Genomic DNA, 21,180 nt, shown 5'->3' on the forward strand with positions numbered 1-21,180 from the left:
GTCCGTCGCGTGACGTGGCCCTCCTCGTTACACATAACGACGAGATGAAACGTGAAAGAAAGGGGGGGACGAGGCCTAACACCTGGCCAGATCCGAATATTTGTCACAAACAAACAAAATCAGAAAATAATAAAAAAGACTTACGACGAGTATTTAAAGTCGGGGTTGTGGGCGTCGGCGCGAGCGGCTCGGAGAGGTCGAGCGCGTCCCGTGGCTGTGTCGTCGTGATGGTCCCCCATCAGTAATCACTCTCTAATACCATCAATTCTTACTTTAATTAGGATAAAAAGAGAGCAACTCCTATATTTTGTTCTATGCCCCCAAAATGGAAGTCACCAATGCCAAGTAAAATTTGAGGTCCAAAAAATCAAAGTAAATGTGTTTCATTTATCTGTTATGTCATTCTAGTTGTTTCTCCTTATCATGCCTTCCAAAAAAAAAACCATTAAAGTGTCTAATGAGTCTAGTGAGGACATATATACATCACCATCCTGCTTCATTCTATCTCCTTGTTTGTTAAAATATTGGGAGTAGGCTATCTGAAGTGACACAACCCTTCTTAAATCCTCTCTCATACACCTCATCTCCTTCTTCCATTCCTTCCTTATCTCATCAAATTTACCCTCATTTACCCTTATGATATGCATCCTCATCACCAACATTTTATTGGGATCATATTATTTACAATATGTGCTAAATTGGGGGAGGAGATTGTCTTGCTTGTAAATTCATGTACAAGGAGTGTTAGTGAGAGAGATTAAGCTCCGGGTAGCCGCTACTGAGGGAGAGTGGGCTGGGTATGAGAGACATGGAGTCCGCCACTACTAGTCAGAAGTGAAACACCTTACAATCATAGTCTAATATCTAAATAGAAGTGTGCCTTTCTAGCTCACTTCACTAGCTCTGCCCAAACCAGGAGGGTTGGTTTGCACATTCTTGAAACGGTTTGAATTGGAAGTGGCATGGAGAGTTTTAATTTTTATCATATTATATACATATATATTTCCAACACTTTCTGAAAATATATTTTGGTTTCATGTATGGAGTGATGTAAAGAAAACTAACTGTACATTCCATATGTACAGTCAAGGGGGTGAATAACGTGAAAATTCACATAAAAGTATGACTCATATTACATGAATATCTGCACCAAATTATCCACGTGCTATGTTATCATGGTTCAAATTGGTTAAAATATAATTTATTGTGATTTTACACTTTTCCAGTTTTTTTTAGCTTTTTACAGATGTTTATGACTTTCTATTATTTAGAAATTCATTTTACAACTCAGATAAGGTTGCATGTTTTGAAATACTAAATGCATAAATTAACTTTTTATTTTTTTAATAATTCTGTTATGATTAATTCATTAAGAAATTGTTTTAGTAACAGTGAAGTACATTTTTTGATATATAAAATGTATTTAAATATACATTTCGGATTAAATGACTACTCAACAAGTGTCACCATCTGTTTGGTCACATCTTGTCCAATGAATGGCACACAAAAATCATTATGGCATCGCGATTCCATAATGGATTTTATCGTTGTCAATGCCCACCAACAAGAAGAGGAAACAATCCAGAAAATATTAGTCCATCCTTCAATACTGATGAAACGCGGATACCCAGAGCTTCATCAATCTCCGTTTCCTTCAAATGGGGAGAGAATACAACCAGAGCAGTACAACACAGTAATGGCCGAAGACTTTCAGTTTTTAATGAATTGAATATGGAACAATACATGAACATATGCTCATATCATCCAATTCTGACGGCACTCTGAGACCTTTGTTTTTTAGCGGGAATAAAAGTTTCAAAAAGAGAAGTAGTCAGGGCAGGACAAAGACGGAAACGTTGGAAATGCCAACCAGAGAGTAGTTGGCAGTCTTGTGGCCAAACCGACTGCCAGAAACAAAATTGTACACTCTCCCCCCTCAAAACTGTACACTAAAGCAGGGTTATTCTCGTCCTTGATCATCTGACTTCCCCCCTTCTCACTGGGCTTTCCGAACTGGCTATAAAAACCCACCGAGCTTCTTCTGCAATCCTCATTCATAGTAGAGAAATGGCAACCCGGGTCTTCTTCCTCCTCGAGATAGCAGTTCTAATGGTGGCGCCATGGCCGGCGGCGGCGGTTCTACTGAAGCAGCCACCGCTGGTTCTCGAGTACCACAACGGGACTCTTCTGAAGGGGAACTATACCCTCGAGCTCGTCTGGTTCGGCGACTTCGCCGCGGCCCAGCGAGCCATCATCGTCGCCTTCCTCTCTTCCCTCTCCGCCGACGGACCGCCGGCGCCGTCCGTCGTGTCCTGGTGGCGGACCACCGAGGCCTACAACGGCGCCGCCGTCGTTCTCACGCTAGGCCGCCAGCATCACCTCAGCGCCACCCAGACAACGAACAAGACAGACGTCCGGCGGCTGGCCGCGGTGGTCCGGCGGCGCGGTGCGATCGCGGTCGTTCTCACTGCGGCGGACGTGCCGGTGGAGGGATTCTGCGTGAGCCGGTGCGGAACCCACGGGCGGCGGCCCGGGGGCTCGCCGTTCGTCTGGGTGGGTAACGCGGAGACGCAGTGCCCGGGTCAGTGCGCGTGGCCCTTCCACCAGCCCATCTACGGGCCGCAGACGCCGCCGCTGGTGGCGCCCAACGGCGACGTCGGCGCGGACGGAATGGTGATAAACCTGGCGGCGATGCTGGCGGCGACGGCGACCAATCCCTTTGGAGATGGCTACTACCAGGGGCCCAAGGAAGCGCCTTTGGAGGCGGCCTCCGCCTGCGCGGGGATCTTCGGGCACGGCGCGTACCCGGGCTTCCCCGGATACTTGAAAGCCGACCCCGCCACCGGCGGCAACTTCAACGCCGCCGGCCCCTCCGGCCGCAAGTTCCTTCTCCCCGCCGTCTGGGACCCCAAGACCTCCCGCTGCGTCGTTTGATGCGACGCCACACCCTTTACTTTCCTTGTCATTGTCATGATGTAAATACGAATCAATATCTCCTCGCCTCTTTCTTTCCTCATGATTAGACCCGCCATCGTACTGTAGCGTTTTTATATTAAATGCATTAACTCCGCGATGCATGGGAATCGTTAAGACGTGAGGTCATTCTGAAGAGAGAAAGGTGAAGGTCAACAGATAGGGCTTGCCAGCTGCACCTCCTCATATTCGGCAAAGGGTAAAAGACTGTCCGCAGAGGTTTTAACTTTGCTGAAGGCCGAAGGGGGCAACACAAATAGTAGTCATCGTAGGGTTATCGAAACGCGTGCTACCACAAAAGGCGAAAAACGACAACCCTGCGCCAAGGAGACGTTCGGAAACCTCTTTCATCATGGCCCGAGTTTATTATCTCTTCGTACTACTTTTGTTGGAGCGTTCCTCACCGGGTAAGAACCAGAAAACTCTATCCTAAGGTGGCAGATTGATATTTAGAGATGATTTGTTGTTATTTCGGGTATGCTGTAGAGCGCTGGATATATTTATGTATTCTATGTTCTTTATTTATTTTATACAATCCACGAAAAGGATAAAATCGTCTGGATACCTATCATAACCAAATGGGACACGAATATATGGTGAATCGGGAGAATCGGGAATCTCTCTCTCCCACCCTCCCTCCCAGTCTCCCGTGGCCCAACCTCTCCCCTCCCTCCCTCAGTCTCCCCACTCTCTCTCCCGTGCCCCCTCTCTCTCTCCCCAAATCTCAATCTCCCCACCCCCCCTTTCCCGTGCCCTACCGTGTGCGGCCGTGCTTCCCTCTCTCTCTCCACCACCCTCTCTCTCTCCCTGCCCCTCTCTCTTACCCCCTGCCCCCCCATCCAGCCTCTCTCTCTCTCTCTCTCTCTCTCGCTTCCCACCCCGCCTCTTGTGCTCCCTTCCCCTTTGATCCCTCTCTCATTTCTCTCTATCTCTCTCTCGCTCCCTGCCCCCTCCCCTGGGCTCCCCTCCCCCTTGCTCTCTCTCTCTCTATCTCTATCTCTCTGATCATACATTTTAAAAAAGTGGAGCGTTCGTGTTCGTCCACCAACGAATACGAACAGAAACCAAAATTTTCATCTTTTCGTTTGTCATCAAACAATGTTCATTCAACATCGAAACATGAACTTCCCATCCCTACTCAGGATAGCGAACGATAACGCTGGACTGCATGATGGTCTATGTTAAGTGTCAAACAATTGGTCCCCTTAGAACTCTACTTGAGTCATTTGAAGTTGTTTTTCAACTCAAGATGAAATGACTTACACACTTGATGCAGGATGACTAGAGGAGACGAGGATGGGGTGAAGGCGGGTACTGGATGTTGGGACGACTGGGGAACGGGTAGGATAAAACCAGACCACATATCACACGACCGAATCCGAAGAATTAAATCCGATGAAATAGTGATGGTGCAGCCCCTTTCCTCGTCGAGGGCGGGAGTACTGTCTTCAACCACTGCGATGATACCAAGTACCAAAATCAATAAATTCGAACGGTCGTTTGCTAAAAGATTCAAAAACGTACTCAACTAGTCGCTTGAAGATTCAAAATCCAAATCAAACCCGACGACGGTTGATAAACTCTCGAGGAACACTAGATGAAGAACACGGAACACCAAAGAGTGTAGAAATACCTCAACACCAGATAGTGCGTGACATGGTTGCGGGAATTCTCAGAGTGTCGTTGACGAGCACGAAGAAGGGACGACCCGTTGATGGAGATGCGCAAGCGAGTGGCAGGAGAAGAGAGCGAGGACGGCAGTGGGCGTAGGTAGCCGAGGACGCTCCAGCCAAGGGGATGAGCGGCCGAGGGTGCGGACGGCCAAAGGAGTGTATGGCCAAGGGCGCGGGCGCGAGCTGCAGCGGGCGTGACCGTTATGCGCGCGGGCGACTGAGGGCGCGGGGCGTAGGCGGCTAGGGTGAATGGTTGTGGCCAAGGGCGCGGGCGCACGAGGGTGCAGGGTGTGGGCGACCAAGGCGCAGGCGGCGGCCAAAGGCGCGAGTGGCCATGAGCCTAGGCACGGGCGACCGATGGCATAGGGCGCAGGCGGCGGCCAAGGGCGGGAGTGATAAGCACAAATTGTGCTGTTTTTTTCTGGTTTTTTACTAGTTAGTCAAGTGAGTATTTGAACTAATCGATAATAAAAATCAACCTCACAGCCTTAGTGCGAGTAAGGTGTCGAACCAGTAGGATCAAGTAATGTAGTAGTAATTCCTTTTCAATTTAACTTATGTTATCAGATCTCTGTAATTTGTTCTAACAATCAATTCAAATATCTTCAGTAAAACTCTGTAAAATATTATCCAGTAAATCCACTTATCAAGAACTCCAGCAGATAAATTGATTTTACAGAAATCTTAAATAGCTTCTTCTAGGTCCTTCTGCAGAGGATTAGATTTTAGAAAATCTAATCTTCAGAAAATGCTGAAGGGCCTTCGGCCTCGTTCCCTTACAGGCCTACGCATGTAATCTAGGGCGAGGGCAGGCTGCACGCGGGCTTGCGCGCAGTGATGTCTGCGTGTGGCCTCAGCTGCGCGCGGCCTGCGTGCGGCACGGGCTTGCGCGCTGCCTCAGCTGCGCGCGGCCTACGTGCGGCGCGGGCTTGCGCGCGGGCGTGCCTGCACTCAGTGCTTCTTAAGCTCTCTAGTGAGCTGACGAACAGAGAAGATGAACGATGGATGGAATTGGAAGATAGATGGAAATGGAGGATGGATGGGAATGAAAGATAGATGGGAATAAGAGAATCACAAGAACAAAGCTGAACAAAAACTTCAGATTAAGTAAAACGAACAACAATTTCAGTTGGAAAATGCTGGAAATGCACGGATTGTGCTTTCCAACCCAACCTAGATTGCCTTAGAGGGAGAAGAACACACTCTTTGACACCAAAACAATCACACCAACCTTGTGTCACGTTCCTTCCGGCGAGGTGGTGATCGTCTTGCTCAGGTTATGCCTCAGCTTGCTTCTCCTCCCAACTCCAATGCTCATCAGCTCTTGGAGGGTCTGTAGAACTCTTCTTCTCCAAGCCTAACCTGTTTAGACAAAAATTCTAGACAGCCCCCAAATGACTCTTTGAAGGATTGTTTATAGGTTCCTCCCTTGGGCTTCTTGGTCTTTTGGGCTTCTTGGGCTTTTTAGGGTTTTGATGGAGGACCATCTCGAGGACGACGCCACGATGACGAAGGACCATCTCGAGGATGACACGACGGGATGTCGTCAGCCACGCCGAGCAGCTCGCGCCGACGCTCGCCACCCGGGGTTTAAGTACCCCGCGTAAGAACTTTTATCTTTTTACTTATGCTTATTTTCATGTGTGTTTGTATTTTTGGATTCGTGGACTGGGCCAATGTTGTTGGGCCCCGTCCTCGTCATTTTTACTTTTTATGTTTGTATTTTGAATTTGTAAGGGAGGCCGAACCACGTCTCGCGACGGTTCGTCCTCTCCCACGTTCACTTGGCACCCATCCTCACTATATAAGGGGATGGCATGCCCAAGGAACACCTGGGAGTCATTGTTGAAAAGTTTATTCACAATTCGTCTCCCCTATCGTGAGAGTAGTGTAGGGGTTTGGCTAGCCCCACCCCACGTTGAGATCACTCCGTGGTAGAGCCCACGCCTCCCCGTCGAGATCACTCCGAGGAGATGTGTTAAAGCGCGCCGCCGAGATCACTCCGGTGCGAGGAAAGAGTTTCAAGAAGCCGCCACCATGAATCGAAAGAGGCCTTCGTCGAGATTACTCCGGGGGTCTTGGGAGATTCAAGAAGCGTCGCCGACACGCCATCAACCGGGGAAATCTGCTCCGTCGAGGGAGCACACCCCAGATCCGTCAAGAACTCCTCTTTCTTAGAGGGTTCTTGGTTGTTATAGTTCAAGAAAGCCATTTCTTGGTACCTTTTTCCACCCTTCCACCATTTCTTGATCGCCCACCCCCCTTTCCCCATCGTTTCTTGATTCCCAACCGCCTCGTCTTGCCTTTCTTGATCGCCCACCCTCCTTTCCCCATCGTTTCTTGATTCCCAACCGCCTCGTCTTGCCTTTCTTGATCGCCCCCCCCTTTCCCCATCGTTTCTTGATTCCCAACCGCCTCGTCTTGCCTTTCTTGATCGCCCACCCTCCTTTCCCCATCGTTTCTTGATTCCCAACTGCCTCGTCTTGCCTTTCTTGATCGCCCACCCCCCTTTCCCCATCGTTTCTTGATTCCCAACCGCCTCGTCTTGCCTTTCTTGATCGCCTACCCTCCTTTCTCCCAACGTTTCTTGATTCCCAACCGCCTCATCTTGCCTTTCTTGATCACCCACCCTCCTTTCCCCATCGTTTCTTGATCCCCAACCGCATCCTCTTGTCTTTCTTGATCACCCACTTTCTTTCCCCTTGATTTCTTGATTTCTTGATTTCTTGATTTCATGATTTCTTGATTTCTTGATCTCACCATATCTCCTTGATTCCCCTTCGTTCTCCCCTTCGCCCTCATCTTTCTTGATTTCTTGATTCCCACCTCACGCCATAACCGATTACTTGGTTTTCTGCCCCACCCCACGACTATTCCCACGATGCTTGGTTGGCTGTCTTGCTGCCGACACGACTGCGCGGTGCGCCAGCCAGGCGCGTGCCTTGTGCGTGGTCTGCTCCGACTTTTGTTGCTCGCCTCCCGTGGACTGAGCTCTCTGCTGGTAGTTACGACCGCACCGTCCGCACCGGTTTTGTCTCGCCAACGACACTCGTCCGCACGACCGACACTAAGCATCCGCCGGCGACTTGGACGCCTTGGACTAAGCGATACAAAGGTCAGTCTCGTCTCCCCTCTATAAACTCCAGTATTATTATCTTCGACAGTCTCGTCTTCCCCTATCGCGTCCGCTACCGTGATATTCTCGAACATCATCGGATAGGACTAGCCACCTTGTCGAGCATAGGGATTCTTGTGGTAGACGGACTGTCATCCGACTTGGACGCCGAACGCTCCAGGGCTGTTAGATGCCCCTCACTTAGTAGACGTCTAGTAGGTCCAGCGGGTCATTGGGAGTTTGATCTTAGGTTCACTCGTCTCTCATTGATCGGTACGGCCGACGTCGCTATCCGTCAAGTCCTTATCTGCTCATTCGTATTTTCTCATCATTCGGCTTACATCCCATACATTCGCATCATAACCCTGTGACGTGAAACGCGCCGATCGATCCCGGCCGTCGTCGTATCACATCAGGTTTCTTCTTGTAAATTTTGTTCAAGTCTTGCTTAATCAGGTGCCTTCTTCATTGGATTTTATCCACATCTGTACTGCATTGAGATGAAAGGTGAGATCTAATCCACTTGATTCGCTGAACCAAGTGGGGTTAGTAAATATGAAAATAATGCATGCAAATAATGGTAAATATGGAATTAATGTATGCAATTGATGCTTTGATTAATGGCAAATCCCTGATTATTTTATGACATAATTAAAGTCATCAGCGAGCGACCGAGGCGTAGGGCAGCGGCCAAGGGCGTAGGGCGCTGGTGACTGAGGCGTAGGGCGACGGCCAAGGGTGCGGGCGACCGGGGTGCAGGGCAGCGGCCAAGGGCGCATGGCAGCGGCCAAGGGCGCAGGGCGCGGGCGCCCAAGGCACAGGGCAACGCCCAAGGGAGTGGATGGCCGGGGCGTAGGGCTGCGGCCAAGGGTGCGGGGCGGCGGCCACGGGTGGCCAATGCAGCAGCGGCGACCAGAACGGAACGGGGAGAATAGGGCAAATCTTCCAAGAAGAAAAACTTCAATTCTTGAAAATAGATTCACCAAGTGTTTCTTGCAACATTGACCTACATATAGGCCTTGGAGGAAAGACAAAATAAGAAATAAAATAACCATCAAAGACGCGACGACGTGTCGACATGTCATGTCAAAGGGCAGTTTTGCACTTGTCGTTGTTGACGGGTCATGACGCAGGACATTTCATGTGTTAGTGGAGACGCGTCCGTCACTAGTGCGTTGATGTGGTCGCCATCATGGCGATTCTCCAGTCGGCGTTGATGACGAGTCAGGATGCCGGACGTCTCGGGTGATGGTGGCATCACGTCTGATGATGGTACGTTGATGTTGTCACCACCAACACTTCTATTGTTCGTTCTCTCTTTCATCTCGAGTGGGCTCAGGAAATGAGAGCCAACGACGATGGCTGAAAAGTAATGTGTAGCTGAAGCTTGGCTCCCAAAGATTCTTCCCGCAGATCAGGTTGCAACAAGCAATGAGAATGGAGGTACATCTTGAAGAGAACGGGGCTCTAGGAGATCCTGAAGATTTTAAAATCTTAGAGTGGAAAGAGTCATTCAGTGTCATGCACAAGGACTGAGAGGAGAGAATATGATAAGCCGAAAATAGGGGTAAAAACTATGCAATTTTTAGCCCATTGTCGTTGTGGATTTTGGCTTATGCAATAAAATTTATAAGAACTCCACTTAAGACGTATAGTGATAAGTATGAGTGTCGTCCAAGGGAAGCTAGTAAGGAATTCGATTTGGTGATTGTATTGGTCGTTTCACTCTTATTAAACTGAATTTGATCTTCAATGAGGATCAAGTCACCCTAATTAGATGAGAATTTAGAAAGGGTGGTAGAAGAGTTGAGATGAATAGAAGAAATATGGAGCTCTAAATTGGCTTCTTTGATCCTAATAAAAGGATCCAAGAGATCAATTAGAGAGGTTAAAAGGGAATTTTTAATTTGAGTTTGGTTTGTTTTTGCAACTTTGATAATTCAGCACTGAAATGGGGGTAATTTAATCTCCTAAGGATTAAAAGTAATTTTTTTAGAGTTTTTCTTTGGAATCCAGTTGAATGCTTAGTTGAATCCCTGAAATTATCCTCTCAATCTTAATCAGTTCTTGTACATGCCGCTCAAGCCAAGCGATTTAGAATTTCAGATCAAAACCAAGAAGAAGAAACAAGAAATTGAACTAATCTCATTCAAAATGCACAAATCCAAATACAATCAAGGAAAAACTACCAGATAACTTGATCCAGGGTGGGACTCCTCTCTGTCTTGCAGCTGTGATAGAGAACCATCAAGAATGAGCTCCCCCTCTCGAAATTTAGCTTTTATACTTCGGTTATATGGTAAAAATCACCATTTTACCCCCGTTCAGTACTTAATATTTATCTATCAATGTAGACTGGATCCGAACAATCCAACCATACAGATAGAAAGAGGGGATCAAGACGAACAAATCCATAAAAAAATAATCTCAATCAGACTTCAGGATCAAAAAGTTATTAATAAATCAATTTTAAACCAATTTAATCCATTGGATTTAAAATTGATTTATTTATTAATTTCGTTTTTAAACACGCAATGATGTGTCGCTCTCTCATTGGCTGGCGCATTTTGAATCTTCCTTTTTGCAGAAAAGTCCTTAAAAAGCCTGAAATTGCTTTTGGACGCCGCCAAAAAGTAATTGCGTATATGCCCCTGGCGCACTCTCTCTCCTCCGATTTCTCTTAAAAAAATTAAAAATATATATTAAAAATTGCAATAAAACCCTGTAAAATTTTAAATTCAATCTTTACGCCTGCAGTGGCGGCCGAGAGCTGTTTTCAGGGTCTTTTTGCAACGAAAGTTCGCAAAAAGGCCCTTGAAAGTTCGAAAATAATAAAAGACTTCTTTTTCTATTATAAATATACTTTTTTTCCTTGAAATAAATACATTTCCTCTTCAAATAAATCTCAGAAAAATCCTAAAAATTCGTAAAAAATTCTAGAAAATTCTATAAATTCCACTGATTCATTCCCATGCTGATAAATGTCGAAATAAATTATTAAATATGACATTTTCATTCAAAAATAATTATTTCGAGCTTCAATAAATCCTTTAAAATTCATAGAATTAACAGAAAATTAGGGAAAAAGCATAAATCACTAGAAAACACTATTTTCTTGTAAATATATGATAACAACCCCATTTTAAGCTCTTTAAATGCATAAAATCATGCTAATAACATGAAATAAAGACATAAATTAGGGTGTTATCAGAATCTTTCAATGAAGAAAGATGAAAGCCTAGCAGATTTCTCAGATGTTCACAAAATTGGTGGGAGAATTAAGGAGTCTTGGATAAAGAGTATCTGAAAGAGAAGTGGTGGGCAAACTTCTCAAGGCTAAGCAGTCAAGGCATGGTGCTTTGACTCTTTCTCTCGAGCAATTTGGAAATTTAAGTACTATGAGCATGGAGGAATTGATCAGCTCTCTCAAAGTTCATGAGCTTAGGCTGGATGAAAGGAAGTGGTGGGAGAATTAAGCTAGAAAAGAGGAACAAGTGATCTTGATGAGAACATCGGCTAAAACAAAGAAATATGTTATTGGTCAGAGTTCTTCCGGACGAGGCCGTGGCAGAGGCAGGGGAAGAAACATTGGGAGAGGAGAGGAAGAAACTCTTTCAACTCCTCCAATTAAGAAGACAGAAATACTTGTGATAAGTCTAAGGTAAAGTGTTGCAAATATCAGAATTTTGGACATTGCAAAAAAACGAGTAAGGCGAGATAAAGAGGCAAAAAAACAGAAGATAGAAATGACACAAAGGAAAGAAACGCCGGTGAAGTCCAAATGAAACGATGAAGGAAAATAGAAGATAAGGGGCTCGTTACCCGGGATATTTGAATCTGGGCGTGCGTGTCGTCGCTTTAGCTTGCCGTGTGGGCTGGGTGCAAACCGGCGGTGATGTTGCTGACGAGGTTGACATCTCCGAAGACGATCCTGGGGCATTGATAACACCCTAATTTTGGTCTTTATTTCATGTTATTAGCATGATTTATGCATTTAAAAGGCTTAAATTTGGGTTGTTATCATATATTTACACAAAAATAATGCTTCCAAGTAATTTCTGATTTTTCCCTAATTTTCTGTTAATTATATGAATTTTTAAGGATTTATTGAAGCTCGAAATAATTATTTTTGGATAAAAATGGCACATTAAAAAGTTTATTTCGACATTTATCAACATGGGAATTAATCAGGGAATTTTCTAAATTTTTCTAGAATTTTTTACGAATTTTTAGGAATTTTCAGGGATTTATTTCAAGAAGAAATGCATTTATTCTATGAAAAAAGGGCATATTTATAGGAGAAAAAAATGTATTTATGCAATTTCTAGACTTTTCGGGGCCTTTTTGCAACGTTTCGTTGCAAAAAGACCCTGAAAACAGCTCTCGGTCGCCACGGCAGGCGTAAAGATCCTATTTAAAATCATTCAGGGTTTTATTGCAATTTTTAATATATATTTTTAATGTTTTAGGAGAAATCGGAGGAGAGAGAGTGCGCTAGGGGCATATACGCAATTACTTTTGGGCGGCGTCCAAAAGCAATTCCAGGCTTTTTAAGGACTTTTCTGCAAAAAGGAGGATTCAAAATGCGCCAGCGAATGAGAGAGAGACACGTCATTGCGTGTTTAAAAACGAAACTAATAAATAAATCAATTTTAAATCCAATGGATTAAATTGGTTTAAAATTGATTTATTAATAACTTTTGATCCTGAAGTCCGATTGAGATGATTTTTTTATGGATTTGTTCGTCTTGATCCCCTATTTCTATCTGTATGGTTAGATCATTCAGATCTAGCCTACATTGATAGATAAATATTAAGTACTAAACGGGGGTAAAATGGTGATTTTTACCCTATAACCTAAGTATAAAAGCCGAATTTCGAGAGGGGGAGCTCATTCTGGAGGGTGCTTCATCACAGCTGCAAGACAGAGAGGAGTCCCAGCCTGGATCAACAGTTTTGGTATTTTTTTCTTTCATTGTATTCAAACTTTTGTGCATTTTGAATGAAATAGGTTAAGTTGTTTGTTTCTTCATCTCCATTCTAGTCTGAACTTCTAAATCGCTTGGCTTGAGCGGCATGTACAAGCCCTGATTAGGATTGAGAGGAGAAATTGAGGAATTTTACCTGGGCATTCAATTGCATTACAAAAGAAAATTATAAAAAAATTTAGTTTTAATTGTTAGAAGTCTCAATTTACCCCATTTTAGTTCTGAATTATCAATCTGAAAAATCAATCCAACTCATTTTAAGAACCATCTTTCAACCTCTCTAAATGATTTCTTGGATCCTTTAATTAGGATCAAAGAAGGAAATTTAGAGCTCTTAATTCTTCTAATCTTCCCATCTCTCCTACCCCCCTCTCTAAATTTTCACCTAATTAGGGTGACTTGATCCTCATTGAAGATCAAATTCACTCTAATTAGGATCTAAAACACCAAAAATTAAATCAAATTAAAATTCCTACTTGCCTCCCTTGGACGACACTCATACTTATCAATATACATATTAAGTAGAGTTTTATAAATTTTATTGCATAAGCCAAAAATTCACAACGACAAGGGCTAAAAATTTGCGTAATTTTCATCCCTATTTTCGGCTTATCAATTGGCGCCGTTGCCGGGGAATCAAGGAATAATTCTTCTAATCCAAAAATAATTATTTCAAGCTTCAATAAATCCTTAAAAATTCATATAATTAACATAAAATTAGGGAAAAATCAGAAATTACTTGGAAGCATTATTTTTGTGTAAATATATGATAACAACCCAAATTTAAGCCTTTTAAATGCATAAATCATGCTAATAACATGAAATAAAGACCAAAATTAGGGTGTTATCATATACCCCCCTACTTAGACATTGCTAGTCCCTTAGCAACATCTAAGTACTTTGCTGAATTATCATCTCTTTCATCCTGTAGGTCAGACAACAAGTGTGGGAAGTGTTAAGGGTATCAATCACAAGCCGAACTAAAACACTAAATGACATTTTGAGCCCCGACCTTTTCAGGAATGTGGGGTTTCTTTCTCCTTGGCTTGGATGCCTAAGTGGATGAGAAGGGAGTGTACTTGTTTCTAGGTATGACGCTATACTCCTCAGGTAAACTCTCTCCACTCATGTGCAGCTGGCCTCACATCTCTAGCGAGCAAGATCACTCTCTCCCGGGGTGGCGGCCACCTAGTACTTGCCTCTCCATTAGCCTTTTCTCTTTCCTAAGAATAGAAGAAGCCATTTCCTCCTCCTGTTGAGCACAGAATATGGAACACAACGAGAAGAATCTATGATAGAGTTGTGATGGGGGAGAATGAGACTTCGTGAAAGAATTAGGGTGAGCATGAACAATGAGAGATTTATGGTCCAACGGGTGCGGTGCTACCTTGGATAACGTACTCCCAAGATTTTTAGAAGAAGTGAGGGAGATAGAAGAGATGAGACCAATGTGATGATATAGAGAATAAAGACAATCTTGCCCTGAATTGAAAGTCAAAACCAGAAATGGTGCAAGTCAAACCCCTCCTTTCTCTTTGTCTTCTTCTCATTCCTCTTGTCTTTTTTTTTTTTTTCAAACTCTTTTTTTTTTGGTATATCAAACAAGGAGGATAACAACAAATGAAACACTTTCCATGACTTGAATGGTTTTTCAAATATTTTATCACAACTAGCATGAGTGTCATAACAATCATATTGGTCTAGGGAGAAGAGATAGAAGAATGAGATTTAGATGATGCAGAGCGAATTATTGACAGAAAAGATACAAAGACACAATATCGTAGTGATACCGTGGAAAGGGAGATAGACGTACTTGGGAGATAAGCATATCCTCGGTAGCGGAAGCAAGGTGGTGGAGTCAAGTTGTGATGGATATGGCGTGAAGCGTGTGGAACAATAAGGTGAATGAGGTGGTGGATTCTGTGCATAGGACTCGGAGAATGGCTGCTCACTATTTTGGAATGAAAGTAGGCTAATGGGGAGACGAAATGCATAAGTGGGATCGACTATTAGAGTTGATGGAATGGGGGCTCTCAGTTCACTCGTCACTCCCCTTTGAAGCATAGAGCTTCTACCCTTGACTTTCCATCATCTAATCACCTACTAGACACCCTCCCCAATTTGAAATTGAATCCACATCGCCCAAAATCACTTGTGTTGCACCTCAACATGTTCTTGATCCGCTCTAGGAGCCTAACTTCTCCACACTTGTTCCCAAACCATTGGATGAAAGAAAATTAATTCATGACTGTGCATGCTAAAGATTGTTAAAAAAAAACAGGTTCACTTCATGTAGAATTCTGTAAAATTAAATGCATGAACCATAGTTTGTCACCTAAAAATGATCTATCTCCCCCCCACTAAAACCTGCATTGTCCTCAATGCAAAGCTACTAAAATCATGAAGAATAAAATTGAGGTTAGAGGGGCAAACAATGATATGGAGGATATGGGGCCCTTTAGCATTATGAACAAGAGATCCTGGCGATAACTCGGATTTGCTGAATTACATACTCCCGCAACCTGGTCAAAGTTACCACAAGAGATGCAACAAAAGTAAGGAGCTATAATAGTAAAAGAAAATAATGCAAAGAAAAAATGAATCCTAAAACGTAATGAAAAGAAAACAAATCTTATTGATGCTCTTAAGTAGAGGGTGATGTCGCCGCTTCTAAAGAAATGTCTTCATTAGGGGGGTGCGGCTCGTGTTCAAGGAAGGGTTTCAAACGCTGCCCATTGACCTTGAATTCAGCTCCATGTGTTGGATCTCGAAGGAGAACAGACCCATTGTCGAAATGTTGACATACTACATAAGGTCCATCCCATCTTGATTTAAGCTTTCCTGGAAATAGTTTAAGTCGAGAATTATATAACCATACTTTTTGGCCATAGGCAAAAACCTTCCTGTGTATGTGTTGATCATGGAATGCTTTCATCTTGGCTTTGTAGATGCGTGAATTTTCGTATGCTTCGTTATGCAACTCCTCCAATTCATGCAGCTGCAATAAGCGATGGTCACCTGCATCATCTAACGATAAGTTAAGTTTCTTGATAGCCCATAAAGCGCGATGTTCGATCTCTAAAGGGAGATGACAAGCTTTTCCAAACACCAACCTGAATGACGACATTCCTAACGGGGTTTTATATGCCGTCCGATATGCCCATAACGCATCCGGCAACTTGCTCGACCAATCCTTTCCATTAGGGTTAATAATTTTCTTCAAGATTTTTTTAATTTCTCTATTGGAGACTTCCACTTGGCCATTGGCTTGAGGATGATACGGAGTGGTAAGCCGATGATGAACTCCATATCGTTTTAACAATTATTTAAAGACTTTGTTATTGAAATGAGTTCCACCATCGCTAATAATGGCTTGTGGGCATCCAAACCGAGAGAAAATATTATCCTTGACAAATTTAACAACTTCTTTATGATCATTTTTTTGTGTTGGTATGGCTTCTACCCACTTAGAGACATAATCAACACCTACCAAAATATATTCATAGCCCAAAGAAGGAGGAAAGGGTCCCATGAAATCAATGCCCCAAAGATCAAACAACTCAACTTCAAGGATAGGGTTTAAAGGCATAGAGGCATTGCGACTTACATTGACCACCGCTTGACATCGAATGCATCTCTTGCAGAATTCATATGCATCCCGATGAAGATGAGGCCAATAAAATCCACATTGTAGGACCTTATGTGCCGTTATCTTGGAGGCGTAGTGTCCTCCGCACAAGGATGAGTGACACGATTCCAAGACTCTCTATTGTTCATCCTCGGGTATACATCTCCTAAAAATTTGATCGACGCCCAATCTAAATAATTCAGGCTCATTCCAATAGTAATACTTGATATCCTTAAAAAACTTTTTTCTATCATCATAATTCCAACCTTGTGGAAATTGCCCGGTTACTAAGTAGTTTACTATATGAGCATACCAAGGCAATTTCCGTGTAGAAATTTCTAAAATATGCTCGTCAGGAAAAGAATCTGTGATGGGAGTTAGGGCTGGCAATGATAGGCGGGAGAGGTGATCAGCCGCACAATTATTCACTCCCCGCCTGTCTTTAATTTCAATGTCGAATTCTTGCATAAGTAGGATCCATCTCATTAATCTAGGTTTTGTCTCTTTCTTACTTAACAAATGTTTAAGTGCAGCATGATCTGAAAAGATTATAATCTTATTCCCTATTAGGTAAGATCGAAATTTATCCAAAGCAAAGACAATTGCAAGTAATTCCTTCTCTGTGGTAGAGTAATTTACCTGAGCGGCGTCGAGAGTCTTACTTGCATAATAAATAGCTGTCGGTTTCTTGTCTTTGCGTTGTCCCAAAACAGCTCCCACTGCATAATCTGAAGCATCACAAAAAATCTCAAAGGGTTCACTCCAATTTGGAGCTTGTAAGATGGGAGCCGTAACTAATGCTTCTTTAATCAAATTAAAAGCCAAATTGCATTCATCATTCAAAATAAGTTCTTTGTCTTTAGATAGAATCAAAGTGAGAGGTTTAGCCACTTTAGCAAAATCTTTAATAAAGCGACGATAAAAGCCGGCATGGCCCAAAAAACCCCTAAGTTGCTTTAGGGTCGATGGAAGTGGAAGCTCCTTGATGATCTCGATCTTTGCCTTGTCCACAGCCAGCCCCTCCTTGCTGATATGATGACCTAGGACGATCCCCCTGTCCACCATAAAATGGGATTTCTCCCAACTGAGCACTAACTTGTTTTCTTCGCAAATCTGTAACACTTTATCCAAGTTAGACAAACAAGACCCAAAAGATTCACCAAACACGGATAAGTCATCCATGAAAACTTCAAGACATGTACCAATTAGATCAAAAAACATTGCACTCATACACCTTTGAAAGGTTGCTGGTGCATTACAAAGTCCAAATGGCATTTTTCTAAAAGCAAATGTTCCTAAAGGACATGTGAACGTAGTTTTATCTTGGTCACTTTCATGAATGCTAATTTGATTATATCCTGAGTACCCATCCAAGAAACAGTAAAAACTCTGTCCAGCTAATTTTTCAAGTATTTGATCAATAAAAGGTAGAGGATAATGGTCTTTTTTTGTTGCTAGATTTAACTTTCGGTAATCTATGCATACTCGCCAACTCGATGCTACCCTCGTCTGGATCTCTTCTCCATCCTGATTCTTTTGGACAGTAATCCCTATTTTTTTAGGTACTACATGAATTGGACTCACCCACTTACTATCTGAAATTGGGTAAATGAATCCTGCTTTCAGCCATTTGGTAATCTCCTTTGACATCACATCGTAAAGATAAGGATTTAATCTACGTTGATGCTGAACTGATGGTTTGGATCCTTCCTCGAAAAAAGTTCTATGCTGACAGATATCAGGACTAATTCCCTTGATGTCGTCTATGGTCCATCCAATAGCGCTCTTATGCTGTCGTAATACATCTAATAGGTTAACTTCCTGCTCTAAAGTGAGGGTTGAAGAGATGATTAATGGATATGTCTTTCTTGGACCTAAAAAAACATATTTAAGGTGAGAAGGAAGAGGTTTCAATTCTAATTCGTCAGTGGGCGTAGATCTGTAGTTATTCATGTTTTCACCCTTCATTTCACCATGGTCATCCTTCTCCCCCTCATAAGCACTCTCATTCACCGCCATCACCTCATATATTACTTTCCCTATAGCATGGCATTCATCATTTTCATCATCTAGGGAACATGTATAAATGTCTTCCTGGCTACTATTGGGATACTTCATCAATTGAGAGATTGGTAACTCAACCTCTTCTTTTCCCATGCGCAAGTTAATTTTTCCTGCATTCCAATCTATGTTCACTCTTGCGGTAGCTAGGAATGGCCGTCCTAAAATAATCGGTGCATGACTAATTTTTCCTGAAATTTTTACATCCACTACTATAAAATCGACAGGAAATGAACACTTTTCTACTTTCATCACCACATCCACCAACTGTCCACACGGTCTTCTAATTGATCCGTCCACTAACTGCAATTCTAAATTTACAGGTTGTAATTCACCAAATTTAAAAGTCTCAAATAAGGCCTTAGGCATGATATTCACACTTGCTCCTGAATCAAGTAAGGCTTTGGTGAATACTTCCCCCCTAATTTCGCATTTGATCACTGGTGCTCCCGGATCCTTGCACTTTTGAGGTAATTCATGCAGAAAAATTGAACTAATATTCTCAGAAAGTTGAATCCTCTTTTGCTTCCTAGGAGGTGTACACAGGTTTTTCACAAATTTGGAATAATCAGGGATGTACTGGATCGCATCTAAAACAGGAATTTTGACCGTAGCCTCTTTCAAATACTCAAGAAGTGGGCTGTCTTTCGATTTTTCTTTCTTCTCTTGTAAGGCACTAGGGAAAGGGATAGGTGGGCAAAATGTTTTGGGGTTGGGTTCCTTTTCCAGATTTTCCTCTACCCCTTCATCCTCATCCTTTTCTACTTCCTCTAACTTATCCTCCACTTCATTTCGTTTCTCTATAGCTGCAAATGGATTAGCCAACTATTTCCCACTCCTAAGTTTTGATATAGCACTCAGCTCTCCTATTTCTTGTTGTTCAGTCAATGCATGCATGTCATGAATATGCTCATTAACTACACTACACATGTCATCAACATAAAGTAAATTGCTAGGATTAATACAGGCCTGAGTAGGGAGTTTACCTGATTTGGCGCCCATCTTCATAGGGTCTTCACACGTACCTTGCGGTGCTCCCCCGTGCGCAAATTGTTGACCACTGTGAAGGCAGATCTCCGCCTTGAGCTTCTCCATCTCCCTCCGATGCCTCTCCTCCATTTCTTCAAAAAGCTTGAGCATCCTCTTCTTGTCTTCTTGCAGCTCCTCGATGACCTTGGTGAGAGTCGCATTAGTGGGATCTGAAAAATTTCGGTAAGGTTGATAATGTTGTTGGTGGTGGGGATTGTTCGCCTTGGATTGAAACTGTTGTTGGGGTGGTCGGTTGTTGTTGTTCCATCCTCCTAAGTTTCCTCTAGTTCCCCATTGGACATTTCTCCCTTCTTGCCTACCTATAGCATTCACTTCTGATATCATAGGGCATTCTTCTCCGGTGTGGCTATCACTTGAGCACATTTCACATCGATTTATTTGGTTGGGTGCTCCTCCGCTATTCTGACCTTGCCATAGTGAGATCATTTTTTCATTCATCTTTTCCATGGCTTTTCCCATCATTACACCTATCTGCTTTTCAATTCTATCCATAGTAATCTGGGGTTCAACCCCTCTAACATCCAACAGTCCACCTTTCCGAGGGGTAACCCTAACATGATCGGAGGCATCTTGGTGATAGGCTAAATTATCAGACATTTTTTGTAGTAGTGCCATAGCTTCATCTTCATACATGTCAGCTATTGCTCCTCCACTTGAGATATCAACTCTGCCTTTCTCCACATCATTCAAGCCTTCATAAAAATTTGCACTAACTCCCATTTTTGAATGCCATGGTGGGGGCACTTCCTAATGAGCCCCATCAATCTCTCCCAGGCTTCGCTAAATGTATCATTTCCCTGCTGAAAATTTCTAATCTCTCTTCTGAAAGAATTTGTCCTAGCCACTGTATAATATCTTTTTAAGAAGCTCTTTTCCATATCATTCCATGATTCAAAATTTGTTCCCAATGTTCTAAACCAATCCTTAGCTCTATCCTTAAGAGCATGAGGGAATATTTTCATTCTCACAACTTCCTTGGAAATTCTGGGGTAAGTGCAACTATCACATGCTTCGTAAAATTTTTCTAAGAAGTCATAGGGCTCTTCGTTTGCCTTCCCCAAAAAGGAAGGTAATAGCTCAAATTGGTGTGGATCGATTCTAAACATCACATCTTCTCCAATCGGGGCAGATATCCTGGTTAAGATGGGGGTTTCTGCTGGTGTGGAATACTCTCTAATCCTCCTCCTTCCATCGTTAACTACCTCAGGGTTTCCTGTTCCATTACCTATTGGGTCCATTGGTACGGGTCTAATCAATATCTCCTCTACGAATGTGGGTTCGGTGAAAGATGACTCGGGTGTGGTGGAATCTACTACAGGGGGATTTCTGTCACTGCTCCCTGATTCAAATCCAGACCTAAGCTTCATACAAAACCACAAATTCAAACACAACACTCGCTAGTCGTTAAAACCAAATACCGTCTTAAATCAAAATCAATAATAAGGAGACTTAACAAACTCATGAGCAACAATTGACCAATGTGTTTACAAATAAAAATATGTTGAATTCCTAAGTGTTGCCTCCCCGGCAACGGCGCCAATTGATAAGCCGCAAATAGGGGTGAAAATTACGCAATTTTTTAGCCCTTGTCGTTGTGAATTTTTGGCTTATGCAATAAAATTTATAAAACTCTACTTAATATGTATAGTGATAAGTATGAGTGTCGTCCAAGGGAGGCAAGTAGGAATTTCA

At 43.1% G+C, this 21,180-nt stretch overlaps 1 non-coding gene and 1 pseudogene across 1 annotated transcript; both read left to right on the forward strand.

Annotated features, from left to right (window-relative positions):
- Positions 1–2,043: 2,043 nt before the first annotated feature.
- On the forward strand, positions 2,044–3,075 carry LOC144713969 (protein EXORDIUM-like 2 pseudogene; annotated as a pseudogene).
- Positions 3,076–20,214: 17,139 nt separating this feature from the next.
- On the forward strand, positions 20,215–20,320 carry LOC144714082 (small nucleolar RNA R71). The gene has a single exon (XR_013584238.1). It is a non-coding gene; the product is annotated as a small nucleolar RNA R71 (small nucleolar RNA).
- The last annotated feature ends 860 nt before the right edge of the window (positions 20,321–21,180 follow it).

Source organism: Wolffia australiana, chromosome 16, assembly GCF_029677425.1.
Source record: "Wolffia australiana isolate 7733 chromosome 16, ASM2967742v1".
Lineage (NCBI taxonomy): Eukaryota > Viridiplantae > Streptophyta > Magnoliopsida > Alismatales > Araceae > Wolffia > Wolffia australiana.